The sequence below is a fragment of the Lissotriton helveticus genome, chromosome 11 (assembly GCF_964261635.1).
Source record: "Lissotriton helveticus chromosome 11, aLisHel1.1, whole genome shotgun sequence".
Taxonomy (NCBI): domain Eukaryota; kingdom Metazoa; phylum Chordata; class Amphibia; order Caudata; family Salamandridae; genus Lissotriton; species Lissotriton helveticus.
The window spans coordinates 710,910,514-710,928,687 of NC_136072.1; the positions used below are offsets into that span (position 1 = coordinate 710,910,514).

Genomic DNA, 18,174 nt, shown 5'->3' on the forward strand with positions numbered 1-18,174 from the left:
AGCAGGTGGCTCGGAAGGGTTCGTAGTCTGGAGCTGTCCTGCCTGATATAGACAAGTCACGAAAAGAGTAATTTTTTTATGAAGCGTGTCTTGTTTATTCTTTTGGACTCTTCTGAGTACACTTAAGGGCCCGTTATACCATCGTAATATAGGGAAAAGAGGGTAGAAATGTGCAGTGATTGATTACCGTTCATCTGTGCCCTGTCACTCACTTTGAGTGATACGTGTTCCTATTTTTATTAATTGTATGAAAGCATGCGAAATAAGTGAGGGCAACAGGGCACTGCTGGTACCTGCCCCGTCCTTCCGTTGCTTTATTTTTTAGGTCTCGGTCTGACGTGAGCAGTGCATGGCTCGTATACGACAACATGGAGCTGCGATGGCCGAGTGGTTAAGGCGTTGGACTCGAAATCCAATTGGGTTTCCCTGCGCAGGTTTGAATTCTGCTTGCAGTACGTTTTTGCATGAACACCATTTGGTTTGTTAAGGAAATTTTCACTTCTCGTTAGTCAATCCTCATCAAGTCACAGAGTTAAACAGCAAAAATTCAAATTAAATGTAAACATTAAGACAATTTCAACACTCAGGAAGTGTTTTAGAGAGCAGGTGGCTCGGAAGGATTCGTAATCTGGACCTGTCCTGCCTGATCTTGACGAGTCACGAAAAGAGTAATTTTTTTATGTAGCGTGTCTTGTTTAGGCTTTTGGACTCTTTCTGAGTACACTTAAGGGCCCATTCCCAGCGCTGTAATATAGGGAAAAGAGGGCAGAAATGTGCAGTGATTGATTACTGCTCATCTGTGCCCTGTCGCTCACTTTGAGTGATGCGTGTTGCTATTTTTATTAATTGTATGAAAGCATGCGAAATAAGTGAGGGAGACAGGGCACTGCTGGTACGTGCCCCGTCCTTCCGTTACTTTAATTTTTAGGTCTCGGCCTGATGTGAGCAGCGCATGGCTCGTATACGACAACAGTGACATTGTACTCACGCAGCTGCGATGGCCGAGTGGTTAAGGCGTTGGACTTGAAATCCAATGGGGTTTCCCCGCGTAGGTTCGAATCCTGCTTGCAGCGTCATGAGATTTTGCATGAACACCATTTGGTTCAGTTAAGTAAATGTTCACTTCTCGTTATGCAATCCTCATCAAGTCACAGAGTTAAACGGCAAAAACTCAAACTAGATGTAAACATTGAGGCAATTTCTACACCCAGGAAGTGTTTTAGAGAGCAGGTGGCTAGGAAGGGTTTGTAGTCTGGACCTGTCCTGCCTGATCTAGACAAGTCAGGAAAAGAGTAATTTTTTTTATGTACAGTGTCTTGTTTAGGCTTTTGGACTCTTTCTGAGTACACTTAAGGGCCCGGTCCCAGCGCCGTAATATAGGGAAAAGAGGGTAGAAATGGCAGTGATTGATTACTGCTCATCTGTGCCCTGCCACTCACTTTGAGTGATACGTGTTGCTATTTTTATTAATTGTATGAAAGCAAGCGAAATAAGTGAGGGCAACAGAGCACTGCTGGTACCTGCCCCTTCCTTCGGTTACTTTATTTTTTAGGTCTCGGTCTGACTTGAGCAGCGCATGGCTCATATACGACAACAGTGACATTATACTCATGGACCTGCGATGGCCGAGTGATTAAGGCGTTGGACTCGAAATCCAATGGGGTTTCACTGTGCAGGTTTGAATCCTGCTTGCAGCGACGTACGATTTTGCATGAACACCATTTGGTTTGTTGAGGAAATTTTCACTTCTCGTTAGTCAATCCTCATCAAGTCACAGAGTTAAACAGCAAAAATTCCAATTAAATGTAAACATTAAGACAATTTCAACACTCAGGAAGTGTTTAAGAGAGCAGGTGGTTCGGAAGGGTTCGTAATCTGGACCTGTCCTGCCTGATCTTGACGAGTCACAAAAAGAGTAATTTTTTTATGTAGCGTGTCTTGTTTAGGCATTTGGACTCTTTCTGAGTACTCTTAAGGGCCCATTCCCAGTGCCGTAATATAGGGAAAAGAGGGTAGGAATATGCAGTGATTGATTACTGCTCATCTGTGCCCTGTCACTCACTTTGAGTGATGCGTGTTGCTATTTTTATTAATTGTATGAAAGCATGCGAAATGAGTGAGGGAGACAGGGCACTGCTGGTACGTGCCCCGTCCTTCCGTTACTTTAATTTTTAGGTCTCGGCCTGATGTGAGCAGCGCATGGCTCATATACGACAACAGTGACATCATACTCACGCAGCTGTGATGGCCGAGTGGTTAAGGCGTTGGACTTGAAATCCAATGTGGTTTCCCCGCTTAGGTTTGAATCCTGCTTGCAGCGTCATGAGATTTTGCATGAACACCATTTGGTTTAGTTAAGTAAATGTTCACTTCTCATTATGCTATCATCATCAAGTCACAGAGTTAAACGGCAAAAACTCAAACTAGATGTAAACATTGAGACAATTTCCACACCCAGGAAGTGTTTTAGAGAGCAGGTGGCTCGGAAGGGTTCGTAGTCTGGAGCTGTCCTGCCTGATATAGACAAGTCACGAAAAGAGTAATTTTTTTTATGAAGCGTGTCTTGTTTATTCTTTTGGACTCTTTCTGAGTACACTTAAGGGCCCGTTGCCCCCACCGTAATATAGGGAAAAGGGGGTAGAAATGTGCAGTGATTGCTTACCGCTCATCTGTGCCCTGTCACTCACTTTGAGTGATACGTGTTCCTATTTTTATTAATTGTATGAAAGCATGCGAAATAAGTGAGGGCAACAGGGCACTGCTGGTACCTGCCCCGTCCTTCCGTTGCTCTATTTTTTAGGTCTCGGTCTGACGTGAGCAGTGCATGGCTCGTATACGACAACATGGAGCTGCGATGGCCGAGTGGTTAAGGCGTTGGACTCGAAATCAATGGGGTTTCCCAGCGCAGGTCCGAATCCTGCTTGCAGCGTCGTGCGATTTTGCATGAACACCATTTGGTTTGTTAAGGAAATGTTCACTTCTCGTTACGCAATCCTCATCAAGTCACAGAGTTAAACAGCAAAAACTCAAACTAAATGTAAACATTAAGACAATTTCAACACTCAGGAAGAGTTTTAGAGAGCAGGTGGCTTGGAAGGGTTCGTAGTCTGGACCTGTCCTGCCTGATCTTGACGAGTCACGAAAAGAGTAATTTTTTTATGTAGCGTGTCTTGTTTAGGCTTTTGGACTCTTTCTGAGTACACTTAAGGACCCATTCCCAGAGCTGTAATATAGGGAAAAGAGGGCAGAAATGTGCAGTGATTGATTACTGCTCATCTGTGCCCTGTCACTCACTTTGAGTGATGCATGTTGCTATTTTTATTAATTGTATGAAAGCATGCGAAATAAGTGAGGGAGACAGGGCACTGCTGGTACGTGCCCCGTAATTCCGTTACTTTAATTTTTAGGTCTCGGCCTGATGTGAGCAGCGCATGGCTCGTATACGACAACAATTACATCATACTCGTGCAGCTGCGATGGCTGAGTGGTTAAGGCGTTGCACTTGAAATCCAATGGGGTTTCCCCGCGTAGGTTCGAATCCTGCTTGCAGCGTCATGAGATTTTGCATGAACACCATTTGGTTTAGTTAAGTAAATGTTCACTTCTCGTTATGCAATCCTCATCAAGTCACAGAGTTAAACGGCAAAAACTCAAACTAGATGTAAACATTGAGGCAATTTCTACACCCAGGAAGTGTTTTAGAGAGCAGGTGGCTAGGAAGGGTTTGTAGTCTGGACCTGTCCTGCCTGATCTAGACAAGTCAGGAAAAGAGTAATTTTTTTTATGAAGCGTGTCTTGTTTAGGCTTTTGGACTCTTTCTGAGTACACTTAAGGGCCCATTGCCACCGCCGTAAAATAGGGAAAAGAGGGTAGAAATGCGCAGTGAATGATTACCGCTCATCTGTGCCCTGTCACTCTCTTTGAGTGATACGTGTTGCTATTTTTATTAATTGTATGAAAGCATGTGAAATAAGTGAGGGCAACAGGGCACTGCTGGTTCCTGCCCCGTCCTTATGTTACTTTATTTTTTAGGTCTCTGCCTGACGTGAGCAGCGCATGGCTCATATACGACAACAGTGACATCATACTCATGGAGCTGCGATGGCCGAGTGGTTAAGGCGTTGGACTTGAAATTCAATGGGGTTTCCCTGCGCAGCTTCGAATCCTGCTTGCAACATCGGCCGATTTTGCATGAACACCATTTGGTTTGTTAAGGAAATGTTCACTTCTCGTTACGAAATCCTCATCAAGTCACAGAGTTAAACAGCAAAAACTCAAACTAAATGTAAACATTTAGACAATTTCAACACTCAGGAAGTGTTTTAGTGAGCAGGTGGTTCGAAGGGTTCGTAGTCTTGACCTGTCCTGCCTGATCTTGACGAGTCACGAAAAGAGTAATTTTTTTATGTAGAGTGTCTTGTTTAGGCTTTTGGACTCTTTCTGAGTACACTTAAGGGCCCGGTCCCAGTGCCGTAATATAGGGAAAATAGGGTAGAAATGCGCAGTGATTGATTACTGCTCATCTGTGCCCTGTCACTCACTTTGAGTGATACGTGTTGCTATTTTTATTAATTGTATGAAAGCAAGCGAAATAAGCGAGGGCAACTGAGCACTGCTGGTACCTGCCCCTTCCTTCAGTTACTTTATTTTTTAGGTCTCGGTCTGACTTGAGCAGCGCATGGCTCATATACGACAACAGTGACATCATACTCATGGAGCTGCGATGGCCGAGTGGTTAAGGCGTTGGACTCGAAATCCAATGGGGTTTCCCTGCGCAGGTTCGAATCCTGCTTGCAGCGACGTACGATTTTGCATGCACACCATTTGGTTTGTTAAGGAAATTTTCACTTCTCGTTAGTCAATCCTCATCAAGTCACAGAGTTAAACAGCACAAACTCAAACTAAATGTAAACATTAAGACAATTTCAACACTCAGGAAGTGTTTTAGAGAGCAGGTGGTTCGAAGGGTTCGTAGTCTGGACCTGTCCTGCCTGATCTTGACGAGTCACGAAAAGAGTAATTTTTTTATGTAGCGTGTCTTGTTTAGGCTTTTGGACTCTTTCTGAGTACACTTAAGGACCCATTCCCAGAGCTGTAATATAGGGAAAAGAGGGCAGAAATGTGCAGTGATTGATTACTGCTCATCTGTGCCCTGTCACTCACTTTGAGTGATGCATGTTGCTATTTTTATTAATTGTATGAAAGCATGCGAAATAAGTGAGGGAGACAGGGCACTGCTGGTACGTGCCCCGTAATTCCGTTACTTTAATTTTTAGGTCTCGGCCTGATGTGAGCAGCGCATGGCTCGTATACGACAACAATTACATCATACTCGTGCAGCTGCGATGGCTGAGTGGTTAAGGCGTTGCACTTGAAATCCAATGGGGTTTCCCCGCGTAGGTTCGAATCCTGCTTGCAGCGTCATGAGATTTTGCATGAACACCATTTGGTTTAGTTAAGTAAATGTTCACTTCTCGTTATGCAATCCTCATCAAGTCACAGAGTTAAACGGCAAAAACTCAAACTAGATGTAAACATTGAGGCAATTTCTACACCCAGGAAGTGTTTTAGAGAGCAGGTGGCTAGGAAGGGTTTGTAGTCTGGACCTGTCCTGCCTGATCTAGACGAGTCACGAAAAGAGTAATTTTTTTTATGAAGCGTGTCTTGTTTAGGCTTTTGGACTCTTTCTGAGTACACTTAAGGGCCCATTGCCACCGCCGTAAAATAGGGAAAAGAGGGTAGAAATGCGCAGTGAATGATTACCGCTCATCTGTGCCCTGTCACTCTCTTTGAGTGATACGTGTTGCTATTTTTATTAATTGTATGAAAGCATGTGAAATAAGTGAGGGCAACAGGGCACTGCTGGTTCCTGCCCCGTCCTTATGTTACTTTATTTTTTAGGTCTCTGCCTGACGTGAGCAGCGCATGGCTCATATACGACAACAGTGACATCATACTCATGGAGCTGCGATGGCCGAGTGGTTAAGGCGTTGGACTTGAAATTCAATGGGGTTTCCCTGCGCAGCTTCGAATCCTGCTTGCAACATCGGCCGATTTTGCATGAACACCATTTGGTTTGTTAAGGAAATGTTCACTTCTCGTTACGAAATCCTCATCAAGTCACAGAGTTAAACAGCAAAAACTCAAACTAAATGTAAACATTTAGACAATTTCAACACTCAGGAAGTGTTTTAGTGAGCAGGTGGTTCGAAGGGTTCGTAGTCTTGACCTGTCCTGCCTGATCTTGACGAGTCACGAAAAGAGTAATTTTTTTATGTAGAGTGTCTTGTTTAGGCTTTTGGACTCTTTCTGAGTACACTTAAGGGCCCGGTCCCAGCGCCGTAATATAGGGAAAATAGGGTAGAAATGCGCAGTGATTGATTACTGCTCATCTGTGCCCTGTCACTCACTTTGAGTGATACGTGTTGCTATTTTTATTAATTGTATGAAAGCAAGCGAAATAAGCGAGGGCAACTGAGCACTGCTGGTACCTGCCCCTTCCTTCAGTTACTTTATTTTTTAGGTCTCGGTCTGACTTGAGCAGCGCATGGCTCATATACGACAACAGTGACATCATACTCATGGAGCTGCGATGGCCGAGTGGTTAAGGCGTTGGACTTGAAATCCAATGGGGTTTCCCTGCGCAGGTTCGAATCCTGCTTGCAGCGACGTACGATTTTGCATGCACACCATTTGGTTTGTTAAGGAAATTTTCACTTCTCGTTAGTCAATCCTCATCAAGTCACAGAGTTAAACAGCACAAACTCAAACTAAATGTAAACATTAAGACAATTTCAACACTCAGGAAGTGTTTTAGAGAGCAGGTGGTTCGAAGGGTTCGTAGTCTGGACCTGTCCTGCCTGATCTTGACGAGTCACAAAAAGAGTAATTTTTTATGTAGCGTGTCTTGTTTAGGCATTTGGACTCTTTCTGAGTACTCTTAAAGGCCCATTCCCAGCGCCGTAATATAGGGAAAAGAGGGTAGGAATGTGCAGTGATTGATTACCGCTCATCTGTGCCCTGTCACTCACTTTGAGTAATACGTGTTCCTATTTTTATTAATTGTATGAAAGCATGCGAAATAAGTGAGGGCAACACGGCACTGCTGGTACCTGCCCCGTCCTTCCGTTGCTCTATTTTTTAGGTCTCGGTCTGACGTGAGCAGTGCATTGCTCGTATACGACAACATGGAGCTGCGATGGCCCAGTGGTTAAGGCGTTGGACTCGAAATCAATGGGGTTTCCCTGCGCAGGTCCAAATCCTGCTTGCAGCGTCGTGCGATTTTGCATGAACACCATTTGGTTTGTTAAGGAAATGTTCACTTCTCGTTACGCAATCCTCATCAAGTCACAGAGTTAAACAGCAAAAACTCAAACTAAATGTAAACATTAAGACAATTTCAACACTCAGGAAGAGTTTTAGAGAGCAGGTGGCTCGGAAGGGTTCGTAGTTTGGACCTGTCCTGCCTGATCTTGACGAGTCACGAAAAGAGTACTTTTTTTATGAAGCGTGTCTTGTTTAGGCTTTTGGACTCTTTCTGAGTACACTTAAGGGCCCATTCCCAGAGCTGAAATATAGGGAAAAGAGGGCAGAAATATGCAGTGATTGATTACTGCTCATCTGTGCCCTGTCACTCACTTTGAGTGATGCGTGTTGCTATTTTTATTAATTGTATGAAAGCATGCGAAATAAGTGAGGGAGACAGGGCACTGCTGGTACGTGCCTCGTCCTTCTGTTACTTTAATTGTTAGGTCTCGGCCTGATGTGAGCAGCGCATGGCTCGTATACGACAACAGTGACATCATACTCACGCAGCTGTGATGGCCGAGTGGTTAAGGCGTTGGACTTGAGATCCAATGGGATTCCCCGCGTAGGTTCGAATCCTGCTTGCATCTTCATGAGATTTTGCATGAACACCATTTGATTTAGTTAAGTAAATGTTCACTTCTCGTTATGCAATCATCATCAAGTCACAGAGTTAAACGGCAAAAACTCAAACTAGATGTAAACATTGAGACAATTTCCTCACCCAGGAAGTGTTTTAGAGAGCAGGTGGCTCGGAAGGGTTCGTAGTCTCGAGCTGTCCTGCCTGATATAGACAAGTCACGAAAAGATTAATTTTTTTTATGAAGCGTGTCTTGTTTATTCTTTTGGACTCTTTCTGAGTACACTTAAGGGCCCGTTGCCACCATCGTAATATAGGGAAAAGAGGGTAGAAATGTGCAGTGATTGATTACCGCTCATCTGTGCCCTGTCACTCACTTTGAGTGATACGTGTTGCTATTTTTATTGATTGTATGAAAGCATGCGAAATAAGTGAGGGCAACAGGGCACTGCTGGTACCTGCCCCTTCCTTCCGTTGCTTTATTTTTTAGGTCTCGGTCTGACGTGAGCAGTGCATGGCTCGTATACGACAACATGGAGCTGTGATGGCCGAGTGGTTAAGGCGTTGGACTCAAAATCAATGGGGTTTCCCTGCGCAGGTCCGAATCCTGCTTGCAACGTCGTGCGATTTTGCATGAACACCATTTGGTTTTTTAAGGAAATGTTCACTTCTCGTTACGCAATCCTCATCAAGTCACAGAGTTAAACAGCAAAAACTCAAACTAAGTGTAAACATTAAGACAATTTCAACACTCAGGAAGTGTTTTAGAGAGCAGGTGGCTCGCAAGGGTTCGTAGCCTGATCTTGACGAGTCACGAAAAGAGTAAGTTTTGTTACGTAGCGTGTCTTGTTTAGGCTTTTGGACTCTTTCTGAGTACACTTAAGGGCCCATTCCCAGAGCCGTAATATAGGGAAAAGAGGGCAGAAATGTGCAGTGATTGATTACTGCTCATCTGTGCCCTGTCACTCACTTTGAGTGATGCGTGTTGCTATTTTTATTAATTGTATGAAAGCATGCGAAATAAGTGAGGGAGACAGGGCACTGCTGGTTCCTACCCCGTCCTTATGTTACTTTATTTTTTAGGTCTCGGCCAGTTTTTGGTAAGCCGAGGATGGTCATTGTTGATTAGTTTGGTGATTAGTAATTATTGATTTCACCATCAACTACTCAACTAATGGATCATTGACCTTAGGAGGGAAGTAAAATAATTGCCCAAGTTAGATAAATGTCCAAGTCCTGATTCCTGACTCCAATGCTCAGAACCTGAAGACTGGCAAAGCAGTACTGGCAGGTGATGCAAGAAGTGGTGTGAGTATCAATAGGGTTGTGAAATGTTGTTAATATGCTAGCATGTATTTTTGAAGTGTTGAAAATAGTAAGGATTTTTTACTGTTGCTGATATTTTGCTCATTTTGAATTGATGGTGTTATTGATTATATTGGTAATTTCATAGGACATAATTTTTGGTTATTGATTACATGTTTTAACTCTTCATGTTAAGTTAGTGTCTTGTTCTATGTTGTCTGGAACACGCAGGTATGCACACCTGTGGAATCCCGGGAAGGAATAGCGGGTGGTAAATGGAAGCCACACTGCACTGAGGTTACTCGCCTGTTGGAATAACACTGAGAAGCTAGGTAGGGCTGGCAGTGATAAATTAGGGACTATTTTCTGTGTGTGTGATTGATAGCAAAGAGTTCGCTGGTGAAACTTTGGTCTGATATCACCTAGAAAGGGTCACACCAAAGGAGTAGCAGGTTCTTCTGAGCTTGATTGACAGCAAAAGGGTTCGCTGGTGAAACTTTGGCCTAAGATATATCCTGAAGGATAAGTCCAAAGGAGTAGCAGGTTCTTCTGAGCTTGAGTGAAAGGTAAGCGGAAGGGATTTACCTGTAGTGTTTGAAGAGTAAACGGAAAGTCTTACTTTGTGAAGGGTAAGCGGAATGTGTTACTCGCAGTGAATATAAATCTATCCTTTATTTAGCACAACAGACAGAGTAGCGAATGTATTTATGTTGTTACTAACAGAGTTATTGATTAAGAGAAATATTGCAGTAAGATTTTGTGGAGGGTCAGTGGTAGGAGTAAAACTGACTAAAATTGAGACTGACAGCTTTGGAGAAAAGAAATTGCATTGAACTATTGCAAAAATGAAAATGTTTGAAGGTTTAAAGAAGCTGTTAGGAGGTAAAGTGAAAAATTTGTTTTTTATTGGTGATGCTCCTGAAGGAACACCTGTGCATTGTATGTCTACCAATTTGGGACAAAATACAAGTATGTGGGTTCACCAATGGTGCAAGATTACTGAAAAAGAAGGTGCTTTGAGGTTTCCAAAAGATGGTACTTTTGAATTGCAAATTATTGACAAATTAAGGGAAGTGTTATGTGAAAAAAAGACACCATCTAAAGCTGCACAATTTGAGGCCTTAGCCATGTGGGAAAAGACAGCAAGAGAGAAAGCAAGTGAGGATGAAAAGGTAAAGCACCAGATTCAGGAGAAGGGAATTAGTGATGATAAAGAGCTTCACATAAATAATAATTCAGGGAATGAAATAATGGATGCATTGTTAACTGAGTGTCCACCACTTTATGTGGTTCCCATGAAAAATACTGAAAATAGTGTACCAGTAAATACTACAGGGGCTACTGCTTCTGTTGAACAGAGAGAAATACAGACTGAGAAAACTATGCAGACATTGTATATTGACCCATTACCTGTTGATTCAGTACTGACAGTGATACCTCCAGGTGTTACTGTTTTAAATGTGCTTGATTCAGTCAAAAAATTGCAAACTGCAGATGCACAGATAATGCCTAGAAAAATTATGACTGTCCCAATTAATATGGGCCCTACTGAAAAGGTGCAAAGGGCTGCAGAAGGAGTGATTATGGCAGGGTTTATTTCAGAAACTGAGAACACACAGATTATTGAACAGAAATTACTCCAAGCACTAAAAGGTGAGGGAAAAATGGTATTTACAACATCTGCAGCCCAGGATAAAATTAATATATTTGAAAATGGGATTTTTCAAACCTGCTTTGAGGAAGCAGCAGTGATTAAAAAGATAGAGAACATGGGGGAACATATTAACACAGACCATGAAAAAGAGAAACAGCTTAGTATTTTAAATGGAGCATTTGAACATGAAGAAATTAACAGTCCTTGCTGTTTAAATAATGAAAATGTGAACCAGTGTCAAGAAAAAGAATTAATTTCCCTGAGTAAGGAAACAGCTACATGTTCATTAATTACACATAATGGACTGACAGATTTGGCTCAAAAATATAAAACTGATGTTTCAGGAAGTTTTCCATTTCAGAAAAGTTTCAGGGTACACATGGATGATGAAGCAAATGAGAAAATGTATTCTTCAGAAATGCATTTGCACATTGCAGAAATAAAATGTATGTTTAAATGCAATGGGTTTGAGAAATTAGGGGACAAGTGGGGAAGAAAACATGAGAAGAAAAAGAAACCACCAGACCTAGCAAGGAAAATGGATAAGGAAAAGAAGCCACCAGATATAATTGAGAAAAATAATAAGCAGAATGAGGGAGAAGAGTTTGCTTACTCATTGAGAGAAAAGGTGGGAGAAATGTATGTTCATATGCCACAGAATAAAAGTGAACTTGCAGCATTTCTGAACACATTCCCACAATTGAGAGACAGAATTGTGCTGTGGTACCCACAAGTTGATGGATTTGATGAAATTTTAAAGGAGTTGTGCATTAATTTGGAAATGTTCTTTTACATTGCCATGCAAACAGAATTGTGGTTTGAATCTAAAGTTGTTGTTCAAGGGCCAGGTGAGGAGACAGTGAAAAGGGTTTGCATGAATGCACCATCTTTCTGTTGCTATGGAGAAAAATATAGCAGTGATTTATTTCCTAAAGGGCAGAGTGCTAGCAAAGGATGTTGATTGGGTACATATTAAAAGAGCACAGGATGGAAGTAAAGGTATTTTGGTTAGTGCAAATTCAGGTATGGATGTTGTACTGCTGGAAAAGGTGTCCTTTTGCCATCTTTATAACAGATTTGAGCATTGGAAGAAGAAATATAAATTTAAACATGATGCACAAAAACATGGAGAAATGCAGGTGCAAATTATGCCAGTTAAGCAAATGCAAATGTCAGTTCAGAAACAGGTACCTATGGCAGTAATTTTTCAAGCACAGATGGTCCCACAAAATATGGAAAATGGCAACATGAATTTAAATAAGTTGTCCAGAGCCAATGTGAATTATTTCCAGAGACCAAATCAGAACCCAGTTCAACAGGTTACTGTGTTTGCAAATGAGAGTTTTAACACTCACAATTCTGAATGTGCCAAGTCCATTGTGAAGGCAGTGGAAAGTCCAGATTTAATTGCAGGAGTTTTAAACAAAGAAATTACAAACCCAGTTTTAGAAAAATTTGCCCCAAAATTAAGCCCATTTGAGGAAAATTGCAAAACTGTTTTCTGTGACTCAGGCCTACCAGGAAAACAATTATTTTGCAAATTAAGCAGCACAGATTACTGTACACCAGATAATGTTATTTTTCAGATTCCTGATGAGGATGTACATTTTAAAATGGCCCAACAAGAGACAGCTGTAGCATTATTTTCAGAAAAGACAGTTGAAAAATTACCTTCTGCTTTGGAAAAAATAATAAACACAGAAATAAGAGAGTTCACAGAGAAGGATGCCAGATTAATAAAATGTGCAGAACATGTCTTATTAAAATTTGAACAAGATGATATGTATTCAGGAACACAATCAGTTGCAGGAATTTTACAAATAAAAGGATTTTTGATGGAATTGATTGGAAGTTTATGTAACTTTCTGATCACAGGTTCACAGAAACAAAATAAAAAGAACAGAATAGTGCAGGAGATTAAAAGCATATTTTTTCCATGTTGTCCTGTGGTACCGAATCCAGCCAATATATTTTTTCACATTCCATGTGGTGAAGAATGGCTTACTTTTATTGATTTTTGCCAGGTTCATGTCACAGTGCCATTGCATGAGAATAGTCAGGAGTACTGTCAAAAAGAAGATGCATGTCTGGGACACAAAATTGGAAAGGGAGGTAGAAAGGTGTCACCAGAGAAGGTGGAAATAATTTCCAAGATGAATTCACCTCAAATTCAGAAAGAAGTCAGGACATTTTTGGGAATGGTTAGCTGCTGTAGAGAGTGGTTACTAAACCTTTCCCTAGTGGCTAAGCCTTTACTGAGGCTGACACACTCAGGTGTGTCTGATCCGCTTCCATTGGACAACAATTACACAAAAGTATTCCTAGAGTTGAAAGAGAAAAAATGTTGCGCCCCAGCACTAGGAATGAAAGTTTATTTGAAAGAAAATACACTAATTTGCAGTGAGAGAGAGGGCTGCGCTCTCTCATTGCCTATTGAAAAAGATGACTGTGTTCAAAGGTCGGTGATGTATTGCCCAAGGACCTTTGACCCTAACTTCACAGAAATGTCAGCAAATGAATTGGATTGTGATGAAACTGAATATGAGTGTCTAAATATCATGCAAATATGCATAAAGCCAAATTCAGACTTTAAGGATGAACACCTGAGTCAGCCCAACAATGTCCATTTTGTAGATGGCCCATGTTTGAAAGGTGACACATTAAAAGCAGCACATGCTGTGCTTCTTATACATTATGTTGTCAAAGCTTTATGGCTTTCAGTAGTTACCTCAGCCCAAAATTCGAAATTGATTGCCCTTACCATCACATGCAGTTTATCTGCTCAATTGGGAGTCACTGTTGTCATGGGAGAGAGAAATGCTAATTCAGTTGCACAAAATTGTGTTCTGTTAGCATGTACATTCTATGGAATCTTCACAGTTAAATTTAAAGAGGCTCAAGAAAATGTTTTTGAAGCAGCACAACAGGGTTGTATCAGAACTGTTTTTGAGAAAAATGACAACTGCAAAGTGACAAATGTGTTATTGCAAAGAGTGATGCCCAGGTATAGATTGCCAGTTTCTCTGAAATCAGATCATAATGTGGTCTCAAAGATAATGAGTGCAGAACAACAGATTGGACAAGAAATGGATTGTAGCTATCTGCCTGAAGTGTCACGCATAATAAAGCAACACAATGGCAGCACTGAGTTACCTTTTGCAAAAGACTGTGTTTTAGCAACACTAAAGTGGCTTGAAAATGCATATGCAAATGCACTTTGTGGAAAACAGGGAGGAGAACACTAGCCATTGCTTTGTAGGTCTGGTTGATGTACAGTGTGCAGTTTCTCACCAGATTGCAGCTGCTACACAAGATCTGCATAATGGATGGTGCAACGGTTTTGATCTGAGAGATGCTGTGGTGAAACATCTGAATCTGATCAAAGTGAAAATAAGAGTGAAAGGCCTTGGTTGAAAAAGTGCAAAGGATTGATGGTGCTCTGTCAGAGTTTCTCTGCACCTAAGTAGTCCAATTTGCATGGAAAGTATGAGCCAATCTGATGGCAAGCTGATGACAATGAGCAAAGAAATGCTGAAACTGTCCTGTTAAATTCCTTTTTTATTATTTTAGTTATTTATTTTAAAGAAGACTAACTGTTCCAAGAAGCTACTTACAGATCTCTGCACTAAAACATTTGAGCTTGGCTATATATGATCTGATTACAGACCAAACTTGTGTTTGCCTTAGAAATAGAAGTAACATTCTTATATGCTCAGCTTTTGCAATTTAAAAAAAAAATAATAATTGTCACTTGTGAAATGAAATATGTGTGATGAATTATAAATCAATTTATTATGATTTGAATCATCAGAAGGGTGGATTTGATGGAGCAGATTTCATCTGCAGTCATGCATTGTTTTATTTTTTGTGCTTCAGACAGGCTGCATTTAAATTGCCACGCACATTTTGGTGCAGGTTAAAAACATGGCACATGAAAAACATGAAAGTGAGGCCTATTCACTTCAGTCTGAAAATGCTTTTGCTGAATTAACATGTGTTTTTTTGCAATGTACGGAAAAAGTGGCCTTTTTACCTTTGAAGATAAATAGAATGTGTTTCTCTCTTCCCAGCTCATCCATGTAATCTAGATTTATTATTCCTGTCTTAATAGACTTTGACTTGTTGCATATTTTGATAAACATTTTCAGTTAATAACACCTCTTTTTATAATGTGCGTGAATTAATAATGCACTTGGGAAACATAATGGACTGATTTACATGAAATTAATATTATCTTTGTGTTTGTTTTATTTTTGGGGCCTACACAAAACATGGCTGCCTGTGAATCCATCAAGGCTATGGCTTGCAATTTAATGAGAAGGGAGCATGCACAGACTGTGGCAGCTTTCCTCATGACAAAAAGTCAAAGACAACCTGAACTGTACATTTTTGTGACTGCGCCAATGTACCAGTTAGTTAAAAGTATCCGTTCAGACTACGCTGTGGAAGGAAGGATGAATTAGAATGAAACATTTTTCCTAGTAAATGTTGCAAATGTTTATAAATGTAGTTATGCATGTATGCTTCTTTTGTTAAAAACTGGTGAAGTCAGGTTTTTAGAATGAGTCAGGGGAGTGAGAACTCATGCCATCATGACTGACCAATCACGTAAGGTTCTCCTGAAAGATGCTACATCTTTGTGTACTCTGCCAATAATTAGGGTATAAATACTGTCCTCTCTGGATGGGGGCTGGCTTCTTTTTTTCTCAGCTCAGCTGGCTTCTATGGGTTAGGTACGAGAAACGTCTCGGGAGATTGCTGAAGGGCAGGTTTGCGTCCGAGGAGATTCAGGGGGAGGATTCTTGCTTCCACGTCATATCTTGGCACCTCAGGCCGCATTCCTTTGAGATCTTGTGAAGGGCGGGCTGTCTCCCTCCTTTTTGCTTTTTAGACACAGAGATGCACGGAGAAGCAACAGATAGAAAGGCTCTCTAGATTTAGATGCTAAACTTTGAGTTTATGCTTTGACTAATTAATTAGGTCTGAAAAGATTTATTTGATTTATGCATTTATTTCTCTTTATGGGAGATTTTTGCCAACTATTTAATTATTGATTAGCTTTGCAAGACTATTTTTCTTAGAATTTCTTTAAGAATAGTGACTGAAATTTTGCGCCACATTTTCATAACTACATGTAATGCTTATATGCAGACTGTAATGTGTTCTGTATTATTGATATTTTTCCTGTTTTCCAAATTCTGTAACCTGATTGATATTTTACTAATGAATAAAGGGTCAGAGAAAAATTAACTTTTTGACTAGAAAATAAAACCCTTTAAAATAATCAACAACTCTCTTTTTTGGCTTACAATAATAATTGTATTTTGACTGTTCATCTTTATTTAAAGTCTCCTGAAGGTAATACATGGTGTGAAGGGCCCAACACCTTTTGAGCGGTAAATTAGAGGTAGCATGAGGGTTTTGCATTGAGAAACTACCAGAAGAAATTACCGTCTCCATCACTGGTACCTACCCGGTCCTTCCGTTGCTCTATTTTTTAGGTCTCGGTCTGACGTGAGCAGGGCATGGCTCGTATACGACAACATGGAGCTGCGATGGCCGAGTGGTTAAGGCGTTGGACTCAAAATCAATGGGGTTTCCCTGCGCAGGTCCGAATCCTGCTTGCAACGTCGTGCGATTTTGCATGAACACCATTTGGTTTGTTAAGGAAATGTTCACTTCTCGTTACGCAATCCTCATCAAGTCACAGAGTTAAACAGCAAAAACTCAAACTAAGTGTAAACATTAAGACAATTTCAACACTCAGGAAGTGTTTTAGAGAGCAGGTGGCTCGCAAGGGTTCGTAGCCTGATCTTGACGAGTCACGAAAAGAGTAAGTTTTTTTACGTAGCGTGTCTTGTTTAGGCTTTTGGACTCTTTCTGAGTACACTTAAGGGCCCATTCCCAGAGCCGTAATATAGGGAAAAGAGGGCAGAAATGTGCAGTGATTGATTACTGCTCATCTGTGCCCTGTCACTCACTTTGAGTGATGCGTGTTGCTATTTTTATTAATTGTATGAAAGCATGCGAAATAAGTGAGGGAGACAGGGCACTGCTGGTACGTGCCCCGTCCTTCCGTTACTTTAATTTTTAGGTCTCGGCCTGATGTGAGCAGCGCATGGCTCGTATACGACAACAGTAACATCATACTCACGCAGCTGTGATGGCCGAGTGGTTAAGGCGTTGGACTTGAAATCTAATGGGGTTTTCCCGCTTAGGTTCGAATCCTGCTTGAAGCGTCGTGAGATTTTGAATGAACACCATTTGGTTTAGTTAAGTAAATGTTCACTTCTCGTTATGCAATCATCATCAAGTCACAGAGTTAAACGGCAAAAACTCAAACTAGATGTAAACATTGAGACAATTTCCTCACCCTGGAAGTGTTTTAGAGAGCAGGTGGCTCGGAAGGGTTCGTAGTCTGGAGCTGTCCTGTCTGATATAGACAAGTCACGAAAAGAGTAATTCTTTTTTTATGAAGCGTGTCTTGTTTATTCTTTTGGACTCTTTCTGAGTACAATTAAGGGCCCGTTGCCACCACCGTAATATAGGGAAAAGAGGGTAGAAATGTGCAGTGATTGATTACCGCTCATCTGTGCCCTGTCACTCACTTTGAGTAATACGTGTTGCTAATTTTTATTAATTGTATGAAAGCATGCGAAATAAGTGAGGGCAACAGGGCACTGCTGGTACCTGCCCCGTCCATCCGTTGCTTTATTTTTTAGGTCTCGGTCTGACGTGAGCAGTGCATGGCTCGTATACGACAACATGGAGCTGTGATGGCCGAGTGGTTAAGGTGTTGGACTCGAAATCAATGGGGTTTCCCTGCGCAGGTCTGAATCCTGCTTGCAGCGTTGTGCGATTTTGCATGAACACGATTTGGTTTGTTAAGGAAATGTTCACTTCTCGTTACGCAATCCTCATCAAGTCAAAGAGTTAAACAGCAAAAACTCAAACTAAATGTAAACATTAAGACAATTTCAACACTCAGGAAGTGTTTTAGAGAGCAGGTGGCTCGGAAGGGTTCGTAGTCTGGACCTGTCCTGCCTCATCTAGACAAGTCAGGAAAAGAGTAATTTTTTTTTATGAAGTGTGTCTTGTTTAGGCTTTTGGACTCTTTCTGAGTACACTTAAGGGCCCGTTGCCACCGCCGTAATATAGGGAAAAGAGGGTAGAAATGCGCAGTGATTGATTACCGCTCATCTGTGCCCTGTCACTCACTTTGAGTGATACGTGTTGCTATTTTTATTAATTGTATGAAAGCATGTGAAATAAGTGAGGGCAACAGGGCACTGCTGGTTCCTGCCCCGTCCTTCGGTTACTTTATTTTTTA

At 41.3% G+C, this 18,174-nt stretch overlaps 16 non-coding genes across 16 annotated transcripts; all 16 read left to right on the plus strand.

The window, feature by feature from the left end:
* The first annotated feature begins 373 nt into the window (after positions 1-373).
* Positions 374-455, plus strand: TRNAS-CGA (transfer RNA serine (anticodon CGA)). Its single transcript has one exon. It is a non-coding gene; the product is annotated as a tRNA-Ser (tRNA).
* Positions 456-991: 536 nt separating this feature from the next.
* TRNAS-UGA (transfer RNA serine (anticodon UGA)) lies at positions 992-1,073 on the plus strand. The gene has a single exon. It is a non-coding gene; the product is annotated as a tRNA-Ser (tRNA).
* Positions 1,074-1,615: 542 nt separating this feature from the next.
* Positions 1,616-1,697, plus strand: TRNAS-CGA (transfer RNA serine (anticodon CGA)). Its single transcript has one exon. It is a non-coding gene; the product is annotated as a tRNA-Ser (tRNA).
* A 541-nt stretch (positions 1,698-2,238) lies between these two features.
* On the plus strand, positions 2,239-2,320 carry TRNAS-UGA (transfer RNA serine (anticodon UGA)). Its single transcript has one exon. It is a non-coding gene; the product is annotated as a tRNA-Ser (tRNA).
* A 528-nt stretch (positions 2,321-2,848) lies between these two features.
* On the plus strand, positions 2,849-2,929 carry TRNAS-CGA (transfer RNA serine (anticodon CGA)). Its single transcript has one exon. It is a non-coding gene; the product is annotated as a tRNA-Ser (tRNA).
* Positions 2,930-3,470: 541 nt separating this feature from the next.
* Positions 3,471-3,552, plus strand: TRNAS-UGA (transfer RNA serine (anticodon UGA)). Its single transcript has one exon. It is a non-coding gene; the product is annotated as a tRNA-Ser (tRNA).
* Positions 3,553-4,095: 543 nt separating this feature from the next.
* On the plus strand, positions 4,096-4,177 carry TRNAS-UGA (transfer RNA serine (anticodon UGA)). The gene has a single exon. It is a non-coding gene; the product is annotated as a tRNA-Ser (tRNA).
* Positions 4,178-4,717: 540 nt separating this feature from the next.
* On the plus strand, positions 4,718-4,799 carry TRNAS-CGA (transfer RNA serine (anticodon CGA)). The gene has a single exon. It is a non-coding gene; the product is annotated as a tRNA-Ser (tRNA).
* A 540-nt stretch (positions 4,800-5,339) lies between these two features.
* On the plus strand, positions 5,340-5,421 carry TRNAS-UGA (transfer RNA serine (anticodon UGA)). The gene has a single exon. It is a non-coding gene; the product is annotated as a tRNA-Ser (tRNA).
* A 543-nt stretch (positions 5,422-5,964) lies between these two features.
* Positions 5,965-6,046, plus strand: TRNAS-UGA (transfer RNA serine (anticodon UGA)). Its single transcript has one exon. It is a non-coding gene; the product is annotated as a tRNA-Ser (tRNA).
* Positions 6,047-6,586: 540 nt separating this feature from the next.
* Positions 6,587-6,668, plus strand: TRNAS-UGA (transfer RNA serine (anticodon UGA)). The gene has a single exon. It is a non-coding gene; the product is annotated as a tRNA-Ser (tRNA).
* Positions 6,669-7,192: 524 nt separating this feature from the next.
* TRNAS-CGA (transfer RNA serine (anticodon CGA)) lies at positions 7,193-7,273 on the plus strand. Its single transcript has one exon. It is a non-coding gene; the product is annotated as a tRNA-Ser (tRNA).
* Positions 7,274-7,814: 541 nt separating this feature from the next.
* Positions 7,815-7,895, plus strand: TRNAS-UGA (transfer RNA serine (anticodon UGA)). Its single transcript has one exon. It is a non-coding gene; the product is annotated as a tRNA-Ser (tRNA).
* A 528-nt stretch (positions 7,896-8,423) lies between these two features.
* On the plus strand, positions 8,424-8,504 carry TRNAL-CAA (transfer RNA leucine (anticodon CAA)). The gene has a single exon. It is a non-coding gene; the product is annotated as a tRNA-Leu (tRNA).
* A 7,889-nt stretch (positions 8,505-16,393) lies between these two features.
* Positions 16,394-16,474, plus strand: TRNAL-CAA (transfer RNA leucine (anticodon CAA)). Its single transcript has one exon. It is a non-coding gene; the product is annotated as a tRNA-Leu (tRNA).
* Positions 16,475-17,001: 527 nt separating this feature from the next.
* Positions 17,002-17,083, plus strand: TRNAS-UGA (transfer RNA serine (anticodon UGA)). Its single transcript has one exon. It is a non-coding gene; the product is annotated as a tRNA-Ser (tRNA).
* The last annotated feature ends 1,091 nt before the right edge of the window (positions 17,084-18,174 follow it).